The sequence below is a fragment of the Rhinopithecus roxellana genome, chromosome 4, assembly GCF_007565055.1.
Source record: "Rhinopithecus roxellana isolate Shanxi Qingling chromosome 4, ASM756505v1, whole genome shotgun sequence".
Lineage (NCBI taxonomy): Eukaryota > Metazoa > Chordata > Mammalia > Primates > Cercopithecidae > Rhinopithecus > Rhinopithecus roxellana.
Genome location: NC_044552.1, coordinates 5,372,124 through 5,387,518, shown reverse-complemented (window position 1 = coordinate 5,387,518; position 15,395 = coordinate 5,372,124). Strand labels below are relative to the sequence as shown.

The following is a 15,395-nucleotide window of genomic DNA, read 5'->3' as shown; positions in this document are numbered from 1 at the left end:
GAACAATGTACTTGCTGTTTCAGGAGCAAATCCAGGCTGGAGTAGGCTCTCTCCACATAACTCCGGATTGGATTTATTTCTGGATTCATGCAGGCCTCTCTGGCAGCTGATGGACAAGCTAGGGCTGTATGAGTATTGGCCTGTCATTGGCCTAGACTTTTTTCTTTAGTCCTGAGGCCACAGCATTTCATGTGGACTTATGATTCCAGTGAGAGAGGAAGAGTAGAGAAGAAACTGGCGTGGCCCCTTGGCTCCTTTATTACCTACGATAGTGCTTGGCGTGCCATAGGTGCTCATCGTGTGCATGTTGAGTAAAGAACTTACCCAAGCAGCCCTATTCTCTAAGTCGTTCACTGAGGAGGTGAAAGTAAGATACAGGGGGTGCTATTAAATGAGAGAAACATACAAGGATCTTCTTAACTTCTCTCTTCCTAAACCTAAATATTAGATATGCCATTGAGCTTTGTGAGAAAGGGGATGAAAGAAGCATTACTTGAAGTGAGTAATCCATGCTTGATTGCCTCTACTCTAGGGGCAAGAAACCAGTTGGGTGTTGTGCATAAGAACGTGGACCCTGCGGCCAGACTGCTTGGATCAGTGTCCTCCCTCCACCACTTTGTAGCCATCTGACCTCGGGCAAGTTCCTTCACTTCTCTATGCCTGGGCTCCTCATTTATAAACTGGTGATATGAACAGAGCCTATGTTCTAGGATTGCTGTGACACTTACACAGAAATAAGTCAACATATATATAGCACACAGAACAATGCTAGGCGCACAGCAGTTCTATTTATGGTCTTCTTCCTTCCTCCTCTTCCTCATCCTCCTCTTCCTCCTCCTCTTCTTACTTTATGCCATTCTACCAGATAAACACTATTTTATTTATTTTATAATATAGGAACTGATTCTAAACTACATTAAATAATTTGTTTAAGGTCGAGCATCTAGTGAGTGCTGGGCACTGTGTTGGAGCTTCAGTCTGTCTGACTTCAAGGCCTGTGCTCCTTTCAAGGTGAGGTGTTTGACACATCCCCTTCTTGCCATCCTGGTGGCATCCTCTCAACCACCAAAGCTTACGAAAACACGCCACTCAGGTTAGCTTCCACCGGACACTGACAGAGGAGCAATTATACCTGTGCCAAGGAAAGTTCTCAATGCCAATAAGGGTTCTGGCTACTGTGGTATACTTAGAGGAAATGAATTTAGGAAGTTTTAATTAAGATTTCAAGGACGAGAAGAGGAAATATGAAGGAGATGGAATAAATATTCTTCGACTTTGATTGAGAGGGTCGAAATGCCCTTTCGCTGTCTCATGAAGATTGAAGTTCTAGGATTCAGGAATAGAATTCTTTGCTATTGGGTATTAAAAAGCAATAGAGCTCCAAATATATGCAATCAATTCAACCCATCTTTAGGGAAACCTAAATCTAAGCTGCCTAGTATAGAGAACCACTTGTCCTGTGAGTAAAACCACTTTTACAAGACTTAACAGAGAATAGGAGCAGGAAAGAGACCAACGTAAGGCAGTTGCTAGAGAACAGAATTGCTTTACAGTTCTGATTTCACAACCTCATTTTCCTGACCTGATAGTTCTGAGATGAACTTCTCTGGGTGTATCTAGAATCTGTTTCTTCTGTGAGGTGGTCACCAGGCTTGGTGACCTTTTAAGTTTAATGTATTAGAGCCAGCTGGGTCTTTGAGCCAGTGTAAGGAGACCGTGTGAACACTTGTAAGCCGTGTTTCTTTGTCTAGTAGTGTTTCAGTGCTACCTAAGCATCTGTACAGCTATTGTGTCTGACCTGCTCTGGCGATTGAAACATGTAGTTGGAACAGGAGGCAGTGTTTTTTTTTTTTTTTTTTTCTTTTTCTCCAATAGATATCTAAAACCTTTAAATGAAGTATTGCATATATACAGAGAATTATATAGATCATAAGTATATAGTCCAATGAGCTATCATAAAATGAATGTACCTGTGAAAGTGCCACTCAGGTTAAAAAATAGAGCATTATCAACTCCCAAGAAACCCAGTGAATATTCCAATTTATCATGCTCTTCCTTCTCTCCAAAGGTTACCACTGTTCTGACTTATAATGCCATGGGTTAGTTTTACTTATATTTGTATTTGAGCCACATATAATTAGAATCATACATTCTGTATTCTTTCAGTTCTGGCTACTTTCACTTACTGTTACATTTGAAAGTTTCAGTAGATTTGCATGTAAAAGGAGTTCATGTATTTTTATTGCTGAATAGTTTTCCATTCTATAAATATACTTTGAGTTATTTACCCATTTAACTGTCCATTTCATGGTTATTTAGGTTGTTTAAAATTTGAGGTTATTATGAATAATGCTGCCACGAACATTCTTATACATGTCTTTTGTGTATATTTCTGTGGGAGTACATATCTGCAAGTGGAATTGCTGAGTCAGAAAGTATGCATATAGTACTCAGCATTAGAGGAAACTTGCCAAAGAGTTTTCCAAAGTGGAAATGTGCCAGTTTACGCTTCCATCAACAGTGTATATGTTCAAAATCCTTGCTAACATTTGGTATTGTCAGTCTTCTAAATTATAATCGTTCCAGTAGGTGTGTAGTGGCATGTCATTGTGGTTTTAATTTTTATTTTCCTGAAGACTGATAAAGTTGAGTACCTTTGAAAATGTTAATTGGCAATTGGCTACCTTTAGTGAAGTGTCTGAACATGGCATTGGGTTATTTGTCTTCCTTATTGATTTGTAGTTTTTATATATTCTAGACATGCATTATATGTGTTGCAAATAATTTCTCCCACTATATCGATTGCCTCTTCAGTACTTTAGTGGTATTTTGGGGTGAACAGAACGTCTTAAAATTAAAGGACCACAATGTATCTTTGCCTTTGTGATTAGGATATTTTGTGACTATTTAAAAATCTTCTTCCAAGATCATAAAGATATTCTCCCATGTTAACTTCTAGAACAGGGGTTGGCAAACTATGGACTGTGATCCAAATCCATTCTGCCAACTGTTTTTGTAAATAAAGTTTTATTGGGATACAGTCATGCTCATTCATTTACACATCACCCATGACTACTTTTGTGCTACAACAGACCTTATGGCACACAAAGCCCAGAATGTTTATTCTCTGACTCTTTACAGAAAAAGTTTGCCAAACCCTCTAGAAGATTTATTGTTTTGCTTTTCACATTTGGAATTGATATTTGTGTATAGTGTGCGGTAGGGATCAAGATTTTTTCCATATGAATATGTAATTGAACCAGTGTCATTTATTAAGGGATTATCCTTTCCCCATGATTCCCTATGTCATAAATCAAATCAAGTATACATATATGCATGGATCTGTTTCCAGATTTTCAATTCTTTTTATTGGTCCATTTTTCTATCCCATGACCAATGCCACTCTGTTTTACTTGGTGCACTTTTAAAAGTGAGTCATGATATCCTCCCACTTCATTTTTCTTCAAGATTGTCTCTGTTACTGTTAAGACTTGACATACCTATATTAGTTTTCGAATTAGCCTGCCAATTTCCTCAAAACACCTTCCTGGGATTTAGACTGGCATTATATTGATTCTGTAGATCAATTTGGAGAGGCTTGACTTATTTACAGAGATGAGATCCTTCCAGTTCATAAAAGTGATGTATTTTTTAATTTATTTAGGTCTTCTTCAATTTCTTTCAATAATATTTAGACCTGACTTTGATATCCTGTGCATATTTTTAATTGGTTTATCTCTAGGTATCTTTGATGCTATGATAATTTATGTCCACACTAGCTTCTGTGTAAAAGAAAAAAATGACTAACTAGTCACCTACTGATATGGTTTAGCTCTGTGTCCCCATCCAAATCGCATGGCAGATTGCAATTCCCAGTGTTGGAGGAGGGGCCTGGTGGGAGGTGATTGGATCCTGGGGACAAATTTTTCCCTTGCTATTCTCATGACAGTGAGTTCTAGGGTGATCTAGTTGTTTAGAAGGGTGTAGCACTTCCTCCTTCTTTCTCTTCCTCCTTCTCTGGCCATGTAAGATGCGCCTCCTTCTTCTTCATCTTCCATTGATGATGGTCAGTTTCCTGAGGCCTCCCCAGCCATGCTTCCGTGCAGGCTGCAGAATCAGGAGTGAATTAAACCTCTTTTCTTTGTAAATTACCCAGTCTGAGGTAGTTCTTTATAGCAATGTGAGAACAGACTAATACACCCAGCAAATGCCATGCCGTAGTGGAAATATTGTGGAGACCTAAAACAATATTACATGTTCTTTTTTTTTTTTTTTGAGACGGAGTCTCGCTCTGTCACCCAGGCTGGAGTGCAGTGGCCGGATCTCAGCTCACTGCAAGCTCCGCCTCCCGGGTTCACGCCATTCTCCTGTCTCAGCCTCCCGGGTAGCTGGGACTACAGGCGCCGCCACGTCGCCCGGCTAGTTTTTTGTAGTTTTTAGTAGAGACGGGGTTTCACCGTGTTAGCCAGGATGGTCTCGATCTCCTGACCTCGTGATCCGCCCGTCTCGGCCTCCCAAAGTGCTGGGATTACAGGCTTGAGCCACCGCGCCCGGTCAACAATATTACATGTTCTAAGAAATAATAATTGTTGGGTGGTAAAGGGAAATGACAAGCCTGGCAGGAAAAAATAATCACACACAGCACATGTATATACACATACTCACTTAAGTGTCTGTGTCTTCCATGAGTTGAGAATGCGTACTGGTATTGGCTTATGTGGCCTTGTGCTCTTAAGACTCTATGACAGAATGGAAAGAGTGTTAGTGGAATGTCAGGACTCCTGGATCCTAAGCTTGGTTCTTCACAAACTAGTTGTGAAATTTCAGGCAAAGCTCTACTTAACCTCCTTAGATCTCAGTTTTTACACCTCTAAAAATAGAGTTGGCTCTAACATTGACTTATAAATAAGGAAAAGGAACCCTTTGGTTCCTGGTGAGTTTTGACATAGGGATATCCTGGGTATGATTTGGGGGGTCTGCCTGCCAAGAGATTTCTTAAAGAAAAGCTATCTCCCCACTAGTTTGTGAATGCTTAGTAATTCTTTGACAGAAAAAATGTCTCTGAGAGAGGGGATCCCCTGAGGTGAACAAGCAGAGGAATAACAGATCCAAGAAGAGATCACAAGGATCAGGCACAGGTGTCTTACCCGAAGTACGTTCCAGAGGTGGAGAAAGTTCAGGAAAAAGCATAGAGGCAGAAGCTGGCAGTGCCCATGCAGGGACTTCCCTTTGAATCATGAAAGTTTCATAGAAGAGATGAATTAGGATTCTGCCTTAAAAGTCTTTAAAGAAAGAGTTACAATCAATGGACAAAAAGTGATGCCATTTCTCTTTGTGTTTAACAGTGATGATGAGGAGTGGGTGGAGCAGCAAAAACTGTTTGTCAGAATTCATGGTCCTCCTCACCTAGTAAAATATTCACCCTGGAATCTTTCCTGATCTTTGATCCCTGATCCCTGCTGCCCAATCAGAGACTCCATTCCCAGCACACCCCTGCATCTGGGTTGGGTCAGTAGAATATATAAAATTGGTATTTGTTACTTCTGAACCACGACCATTAAGAAGCATGTGTGCCTTCTCCATCTTTTTTTTCTCTTTATATGGCTAGAACCTAACTCCCAGCTCACAGGAGACAGTGGAGCCACAATATGTAAGGAGCCTGCCTAAGCTTTGTGCTGCTATAACAGAATACCTGGGACTGGGTAATTAATTGAGAGCAGAAATTTATTTTTCACAGTTCTGGAGGCTGGAAAGTCCAAGATCAATGCACCAGTGTGTTAACTGCTTGGTGAGGGTCTAGTCTTTGCTTCCAGGATGGTGCCTTCAATGCTGCAACCCCTGGGGGGAAGAAGAGATGTATCCTCACATGGTAGATAGCAGAAGGGCAAAAAGGGATAAACTTCCTCTATCAAGACCTATTATAAGGACACCTAATCTGATTCATGAGAGTAGAGACCTTATGGCCTAATCACCTCTTAAAGGCCCTACCTTTGAATACTATCACATTGGCAACACTCGAATTTTGGATGGGACACATTCAAGCCATAGCAGAGCCTCAATCCTTGAGTTATCTCATTGAGGAAAGTGGTGCGCCCACCAGGAATACTCGCACCAGACTGTTCGGTGAATGAGAAATAAAATTCTGTTGTGTTAAGTCACAAAAGTTTGAGGTTTATTTGTTACAGCAGCCAATGTTAACCTAAATAATGCAGTTTGTTTCCGAAACAATTCACAGTATTGACAGGAAAGGAATAAAAGCACAATGTTGTTATACTACTGCCATTTCACCTAGGATAAGAGAGAAAATGTGAAAGGAGGATAACTAAAAAAAAAGTTTCCCCAAACTTTTTAAAGTCACTGGAGAATGTTCACAATTTATATAAAAATAGGATGATAATAATGTCAACACGTAATATCTGTGCCTAATAGATTTGCACTCCCCCAAGTTGCATTTTAATTTCCCTAAATTGGCTCATGACATATTCTTATGTGGAATTCAACATTTAGCAACAAATAAGACTTCCTTCTCTCTTGGCACTTCTTACTCCTCCCTTTCCCCCACGCATCCATATCCCTGCTGCCTTCTCCTTCCCACAAAGCTCATTTTTGGCAAAGTGGTTTTTATAAACCACACATTTTAATGAATTAAGTGTAGTCCCACGATCACACTTACATTCTCCTCTAGTCCCCTGACTTCCACACTCCTACAGCTATGGGAATTTTCCCTCACACCTCCAGAAAGGAAAAAAATGAATTGAAAATTTTGTCTATAAGTAGAAAAGTTATGCACAGAATGTGATGGCTCTCCCACTTTTCTTCTTCTTTTTCTTTTTTTTTTTTAAATGCAAGAAGGAAGATGATTTTCAAACATTGCACGTCCTCTGAGAAACTAAAATATTCAGTGCTGTTTTCTTTTGGCAGTAGCATAATTGGTTGTGATCATAAACCCACATAGTTCCTTTTATCCTTTTTAGTGGCAGCTTCACGGACTGTCTTCTACCCTGTCAAAGAAGAGAGTTAGGGTGTTTGACAGCAAAGAAATTTAGGAGAATTTCAGAGCAGAAAAGGACCATGTACATCATAGTTTCTAACCTTCTTATTTTACTGCTGTGGATACTGAGGTTCATAGGTGGTTTAACTTGCACAAAGTCATGGGGTTAGCCAATAGCTTCTGGGAAATTTAAGCTATACCCAAATTTTACAGTTTGTATCACATGAAGTTTCAATCACACAATCTTCTTGGATCATTGCAACAGCTGCATGATGGTACTAGAACCACCCTCTGTTAGAGAAGTGAGAAGACATAAGAATGCTCATCAGAGTGCTAGGCCTTAGAATTGCATCCCTGATCACCGAGTCCATGTTCTCAAGTCCACCTAGCATTTTTTTTTTCCCCATTTTTTTGTGGTGTCACCAAAAAAAGCATTAGACACTTGGCCAGGATCTGGAGTTACCTAGACAAAGGGCATAATCTATGCTCTCCAAGAGCACACAGTTTAGTGAGGGCAGATAAATAAACTGGTGATTCCAATCCAGTATGATCAATGCTTCCATCTTTTGCACTTGGCATGCAATCATTTCAGAAGCAATGGTTGCATTTCCCAAGGGAAAAAAAAAAAAACAGCAGCAGTGGTAGCAGCAGCAGCAGCAGCAGCAGCAGCAGCAGCAGCTGATGGCTGACTCATCAAACGAGGAGGCACCAACAGCTTTGCCTCCCAACTAAGGAACATCTTACTCAAACTCCCTCCCACCCCACATCACCACCTGTAGGCTTGGAACCAATAAAGGCTTTGGAAATGAAAGATAATGTGCTAATAGGATGTTAAAACAAAACCACTCTCACCACCCACCACCAGAGGTAGTTTGTGTAAAGGCGTTATTCCCGAGCCTCGCGCTTCATTTCATGACTCCAACTTGTGGCACTTTGCTAGGTTTGCAAGTGTTGCTTATCCAGAGAGCTCAGAGATTGTTTTTGGCAAAGGACTCAAAGCAGGCAGATCCAACCCCTCTCACTGTCTGTTTCTTGTTGCCAAAACATAAGACTCTTAGTTTAATGGAAAAGTCGTGTGAATTTTGCTTCCAAGGAATAACCTGAGATTACAGTTAAAATTAAGTAGTAGAAGAAGGTTGGGAATTAGAAAAACTAAAATCTGGTCCTGAAAATTAATACTGTGTATACCATTCCTTTAATACTGTGTATACCATACCATTAATGCTGTGTATTAATTTTAGCTCTTGAACAAGGCTATTCACCTCTTGGTTTTAGTTTTTCCATCTTTGAAATAAGAAGAGTGAACTAAATATTCCTAAAGTCTCCAACAATTCTGGCATGTATACATTCAAAATTTTGTTATTTAATTTTAGAGAATATATATTGAGTTCAGTTACCATTAGTTATGTGCCAGTCACTGTGGTACACACTGGTGAAAAGAGGTGAGAGGCCCAACTGCCTTTCAACATGGCCGAGAGACTAGCTAGGCAGTGGAGCAGTTAAAATTTAGCAGGAGGCATGGGTTTGAAGAGGTGTGCACGGGAAGCTGTGGGACACAGAAAAAGGGCACTGGGCACCTCCAGGTTTACTCGATCTTTCTCCACTGATAGGAATCAGAATATGCTACTCTAAAATATGCAACTTTAACATATTGATTATTGGGCCGGGTGCAGTGGCTCAAGCCTGTAATCCCAGCACTTTGGGAGGCTGAGACTGGCAGATCACGAGGTCAGGAGATCAAGATCATCCTGGCTAACACCGTGAAACCCCGTCTCTACTAAAAAATACAAAAAACTAGCCCGGCAAGGTGGCGGGCGCCTGTAGTCCCAGCTACTCAGGAGGCTGAGACAGGAGAATGGCATAAACCCAGGAGGCGGAGCTTGCAGTGAGCTGAGATCCGGCCGCTGCACTCCAGCCTGGGCGACAGAGCGAGACTCCATCTCCAAAAAAAAAAAAAAAAAAAAAAAAAATTGATTATTTTGAGCTGAATGAACAGCAGACGTAAGAAAGGCTCTCTGGTCTCTCCCTTTCTACCTGAAAGCTGACACAGATTTCCTACAAAAAAAGTGTCTTCCCTTCCCTGTACCAGGAAGAAGAGAACATTCCTATTACTGAAAACAGAGAGTGAATGTCAAGATGAATCCGTACAAACAAACCTACTAAAACAACCTTTATCTTCCACTAGTTTCTCCAATATTTCCTAGTCACTTTCCCACAATTTGCTGCCTTGGTCCAAACTCCTTCTGCTTTTTTCTTGTCACATCTCCACAGTTGATCATTCTTTGTTGAAATGGTATATACCCTCTCGGGCCCCTTCATTTCTTTTTTCTATGAAGGCTCCTATGCCATGCAAAAATATTAACATCAAATAAAATGTATATGCTTTTCTCCTTTAATCTGTCTTTTGTCAGTTTAATTCTCAGGCCCAGCTGCAGAACCTAAGAGGGTAGAGGAATAATCTGTCCTCCCTTACACCACCTTTGCTCTTCTCTGGGAGATTGGTCTACATGGACCATGTCAACAAGACTCCTGGGCCATCTGGTTTCTTGTTGGCTTCAACTGACAGGCAGCACTTTAGGAGACTTGGGGAGAGAGGAGAGGCAGCTCTGGAGTATTTCTTTCTCTCCCTGGAAGGATGACTCCATCAAGTATCACTGCTCATCCCAAACTCACCTACTGTCTCCCTTACCTTCTCTCTTATGACCTACAGATAATGAGAGCTCCACTGCTACTGCTAATCCAGTTTCTATACCAGTTCCTATAGTTTCACTTAACTACACCCACAACTTTATAATTAGTTCCTTGTAAATAAACTTTCCTCATATTTAGCTTGATCAGAGGGTGTCATCTGTTTTCTGTTGGGACCCTGGAAGATGTAGGCATGAAAACCACTTTTGAGATGTGTGTATATTGGAGGTAGTGAAGGAGCAGTTAGTTAAAAGGAAAGAAGGGGCAGGAGAATGGGGAAAGTGTCCCAGAGGAAAACAGAGCTAAGTCTTAAAAGATGTCTTGAAAACACACAATGTCTTGAAAGAAATAATGAGAAGCGAGAAATAATTTCAGAGAGATATGGAGGCTCAGAGACTTGAAAGTGTCCTGGGGAAGGTACAAATGATCAAGGTGACTGCAGGGAAGGACTGGTAGGTGGGAGGATGGTAAGCGATGAGGCTGGAGGGGAGGTGAGGGAGAGATCATGAAGGACTCTGTATGTTCTGTGAATGAGTTTGAGCTCTATCCTGAAGACAATGGGAAATTACTGAAAGATTTTTAAGCAGAAAAGTAACATAACCTGATTGGAATTTCAAAATATTTCTCTGGTATGTAGTGTGGGACAAAGCAGGACTGGAAGCAGGGAGATTGTTTGGCATGTTCCTTCAATGATCAGTGCAAGAATCAGTCACAATATGAAATTTGGTAGTGGTGGTGGGGCAGCAGGAAGTATACGTGAGAACTATTTAGGAATTTGGTGAGGAATTGGGTCCGGTAGTAAGTCTGAAATGATGCCCAGATGTTTGAGTTGGGCCACTTAATAGATGTTGGAATCATTCATAAACAGACGGGATCCTAAAGGGGGAACTGTATTAGTCTGTTCTCACATTGCTATAAAGAAATACCTGAAATTGGGTAATTTATAAAGAAAAGAGGTTTAACTGGCTCACAGTTCTACAGGCTGTACAGAAAGCATGGTGGCATCTGCTTCTGGGGAGGCCTTAGGAAACTTACAATCATGGTAGAAGGCAAAAGGGGAGCCAACACTTTACATGGCCAGAGCAGGAGAAAGAGAGAAAGAGGGAAGAGGTGCTACACACTTTTAAACAACCCAATCTCATGCTAACTCACTCACCCACTATCACGAAAACAGCACTGAGGGGATGGTGTGACCTATCCATGAGAACTACACCCCCTTGATCCAGTCACCTCCCACCAGGCTCCACCTCCAACACTGAGGGTTAGAATTCAACATGAGATTTGATGGGGACACAGATTCAAGCTATATCAAGAACTAAGCTCAGTTAACTCCTCATTCGTTTTTTTTCCAGTACCCTCAGGAATTTGCCCTGATCACTGGCTTTTTTTCAACATTCAGCCTGCATATTGCCCTTCAGTGGCCTCGGCTATTATGACCCGGCAAGTGGGGATCATATCAGTTCCTTCCTCACATTTAAAAATTACTGGGTGAATACATGCACAGTTCCAGGCACAGAGTAAACATTGAATAGAGGTTACTATGAAAACCAATGTATAAACTCAGTCCAAAATATGGTTATAAAACATCTTTTCTCATTCAATACATCCTTTTTGAGTGCCTACTTCCTGCCTTTTGTCGTTTATTCCTTACGTGGGCAACTGTCAAAAAGCTGTGAGAAAAGGCTTATGCCATTTAAAAAATTTCTTATCTCTCTTTGTATTCTTCTCCATTTCTCCTTTGTTCTCCCTCTCTTCTTCTCCTCTTCCTCCTCCTTCATTTTCTTTGGCTTTCTTTTTCCTATATGCATACAGTTTTTGTGTCTGGGAGAAAAAAAGTCTGGAGAGCTAGATTTTTAGAGAACATTAAAAAAAACTTGCCTGGATTATTGATTCATAGCTTTATAATGCACTCAGTATAGTAAGGACATTTATAGATTTCATGAGCTGTTTAATAGCTATTTGTGGAGCACCACCATGTGCAATCATCTTGGACTCATTATGTTTCTTTGACTGCCCAGTGAGTCATAATAAGCCTCTGAAAAATGTAGAATAATGGTTTAGAACTAGAGGGAATGAAATAACAGTCAAAGTCAAATATAAAATTATTAGTACATGTAGTCTGTAAGAGTAATCAAGACAAGGAAGGGACAGAGGGCCTATTATTACACGCACATGTGTGCACATGCATGTGCATGCACGCAAACTTTAAAGGGTTTGCAGTAAAGGGAAGGTAGCTGGGGAGCCCTATGAAGAAGATTCTTAAAAGTGACGGGTTGCAGATCTATTTTCCATTAAGATTCAAACACGTGGGGGTAGGGAGCTCAAATTATGGGAAGGAAATAGAAAAGCCAATGGAGAACCTTCTGAGAAGATGAAGCCCTGTACTGAGAGGATAAAAGAGACTTTATTCTCCAGCAGTTAAAATGAAGAGGAAGAGATCATTTCTAAACAGGGCACAAGAAATAGCTTCATTTCTCCCTATTAACCTCTGTTCCCCCAAAGAAAGCCAGTTGAAGCAAGCAGGACAAAAGAATTCTATGTAAGCATAGTGAAGAATACCTTCTGTGATGGGAGCCATATTTTGAAAAAATATTAATGTAATTTTCTTTTTCAATTTTACAAGTATAGATCTTTATTTCTAATTGGTTCCAAGGTCATCAGCCCAGAGGTCTGTCAGTGTGTTCTATGGTGTGCAAAGGGGAAAAAAGAGTGATATTCAGCATTTGATATTTAAAACAGGATTTCAAGCAAGATAATAGCCTTGAAAGAAGACTTTTCTTTTTTTTTTTTTTTCTGAGACCCATCTGAATTGCTTTATCTCCTCTTTTGGCCTATGTACTGAATTCTTATCATTTTATGTTATCTTTGCATCCATTTTGAATATAAATTGGACTTTCTCCTACAGAAGCAGGGTTTTATCTTCTTCGGCACAGTTTCCAGTTTTCTGCCTCCTCCCAGTTCCTCAAGCTGGTTAATCCAGACATCTGCCCTATACAACTCCTTTCCCCTGGCAAACACCTCCCTAGGGAACAGTTAGACACAGCCTACTTGACTTGCCTCACTGACCTCCACACCCCATGTGGACTGCACGGATGTGCACCAGTGACTACTTCTCAGCCACAGCACAACTCCGTGGAATTCAGTCTGCTTGCTCTAAACTCACCAATTAGAACTCCCCCAGGGAAACCTGCTTAGGCAATGCCCTGGACCCAAATAAAGGCTTTGACCCACAGGTTTTTCTCTTTTCCTTGCTCTCTGCCCACTGAGTGAGCACATATGTCCCTGATGGCGCCTCAGTTCCGTTGGTCCTGCAAAGCGTGCTGCCCTCCTTTCTCTGGCATCTGTAAGTAACAAACTGCTGCTTCTGGTATTTCATGTGTTCTGTGGAGTTGCCTCTGTGTCTCACCTGACCAACACGTGTGAACCTAACTTCTTTCCAAATCATCGTTCTTCTAGAGAATGGCTATCTTGGCAGGAATAAACTGGACACAGTCCAGATAAGAGCCACAAGGGCATCTGCCAGTACAAACAAATTTCCTGTGAGAGGGGCACCTGGTTACAGGTCGAACACTTAGGCATGAGGCTGTCCACCAAGATAAAGAAGCACCCCAAGAAAGGCACACTGTAAACATCTACAGGAAAATCCTTGGAGTCCTGTCAAGTCAGCACTAGGGTTTATATTCACTGTCTGGAGAGAGACCTCAAGAACAAATTAGAAATACAACAGCCTATTCGGCACCAACAAGAATTACCCAGATCTACCAGTTCCCCTGCAGCGTAGAAAAGTTATTCTTTTGGAGACAACAGGTAGGCCATGAAGCTTGCTGGTCCCTGGGAAGAGGAGATACCACAGAGGAAGACAGGCAAGCCCTGCTCTTCCTGTTCCAGGAGATGATGAGAGGAAAAATGAAGAGAGAGTGAAGGGGAGGGGGCTGATTTAGGACTGTCCAAAAGGATTTAATGCAAACACCAAGGAGGCACTGAGACAAAACAGAGGAGCATTGTCAAGGGGATGGAGTGGGACTGGGGAGAGATTTGCCCTTCTGGAAGACTCTATCAGTTGCTATCTGGTAATGAGAGATTGAATATACAAATGGACAACGACCAGACCATACTTAAAAATAGAACTCTGGCCGGGTGCGGTGGCTCACACCTGTTATCCCAACACTTTGGGAGGCCAAGGCGGGCGGATCACCTGAGGTTGGGAGTTTGAGACCAGCCTGACCAGCATGGAGAAACCCTGTTTCTACTAAATATACAAAATTAGCTGGGCATGGTAGTGCATGCCTGTAATCCCAGCTACTCGGGAGGCTGAGGCAGAATTGCTTGAACCTGGGAAGCAGAGGTTGCAGTGAGCCGAGGTGGTGCCATTGCACTCCAGCCTGGGCAACAAGCGTAAAACTTTGTCTGGAAAAAAAAAAAAAAAAAAGGAACTCTGACCCACAATCTGCAGGAATCTGCCTACTTTATCTATATAACACCCCCCTTATCTACAATAACCAGCCTAGGAAGCCAGTCTGCCTGAAGTCAGACTTGCAGGAAGCCAGATTGCTGTCTCTAGTAACAATCAATGAAGCTGAATAGTAACTTCTGTAATAATCTGCAAAAAATGACCAGAACTTTATGAATAATGGACGGCTTCCCTAATTTGTATCCATGCTTCCAATGTAGGGCCAACCAGAGAAAGGCAAATATTCACCCCTAAGCAATCACATAGGATGCCCTGCCTCCTAGTGAGCCAGCCGCCTCCAGCTTCCCATGCCAGCAATCTCCAATCAGCATACACCTGAAGCCTTCCCTTCATTCCACCCTAAGGCTCCTCCACTCCTCTGCCCGCCTTTGCATTGCTGCCAAAAGTGACAGTGGCAGACTCCCTTGCTATAGAAAGCTCTGAATAAATAGCCTTTGCTTTTCTCATTTGGTTGGTCTTCGTTTATTTCTACAGTAGAGAAGCTTAGAATAGAGTCAGTTGGTCTAACATGAGGCCCTCTATGGCAGGAAATAGATTGTCTAGGCTGGAGAATTGAATGAGGAATCAGAGTGTGTTACAAATGGCTATAGCTGAGGGAAGATAAAGTCACCCAGGGAGAGCTGTCAGGCCTGACCAAGTGAGAAGAACCAGAACAAGTATTATCCTGGCTGTGAACTTGAGCTATGAACTCCAGTGGGGTAAGTGGCTAGCAAGAGACTCCAGGAACCAGGCCCTGGACCTTGACCTGTCTATTCTTCCTTCTATAAGAAGACACATAAGTCACATCCCTTCCCCTATATACCAAGAAACTATCTGGGAGAGGAGCTGCAGAGAAAAGTAGAAGTGTGAAAAATTGGAATGATTGTGCATTTTTACTTAAAGAGGCTGGGTATCCATTAAAGGGGCTATGTAAATGACTGCATCATCAGCTTTGCTGTTATTTCCACACTAACCAGCTCACCCATAAAAGCATAGCAGTTATAGGAAAAATATTAAAACCATATTTTCTCTGCATGTTTAAGTTATAGTTAAGCAAATTTTATAATTCCATAAGAACCGAAACTAACGTATTTTCTTGTTCCTGTGCTAAACAATTCTGGGATGAAGAATAGGTTTTTTGTTGAACAATGCTGAGATCAGGCAAAAACAGCTCAGCTACTTGCTCCAGTGAATACCCACTCCTGGAAAATAAGACTATGGAGCTACTGAAACTGCTGACGTATCAGGACTAATGGGTCACTCATC

General features: G+C 41.5%; 1 long non-coding RNA gene across 3 annotated transcripts in view; it reads left to right on the top strand.

The window, feature by feature from the left end:
• LOC115896964 overlaps positions 1-15,395 on the top strand; it is a 74,209-nt gene that overhangs the window by 24,829 nt on the left and 33,985 nt on the right. The window contains exon 4 of one of the 3 annotated variants that reach the window (XR_004056918.1): positions 533-714. The exons of the other annotated variants lie outside the window; for them this stretch is intronic. This is a non-coding gene — a long non-coding RNA (uncharacterized LOC115896964). Of the gene's footprint in view, positions 1-532; positions 715-15,395 lie in introns of those variants that run through there. 3 annotated transcript variants of the gene reach the window in all.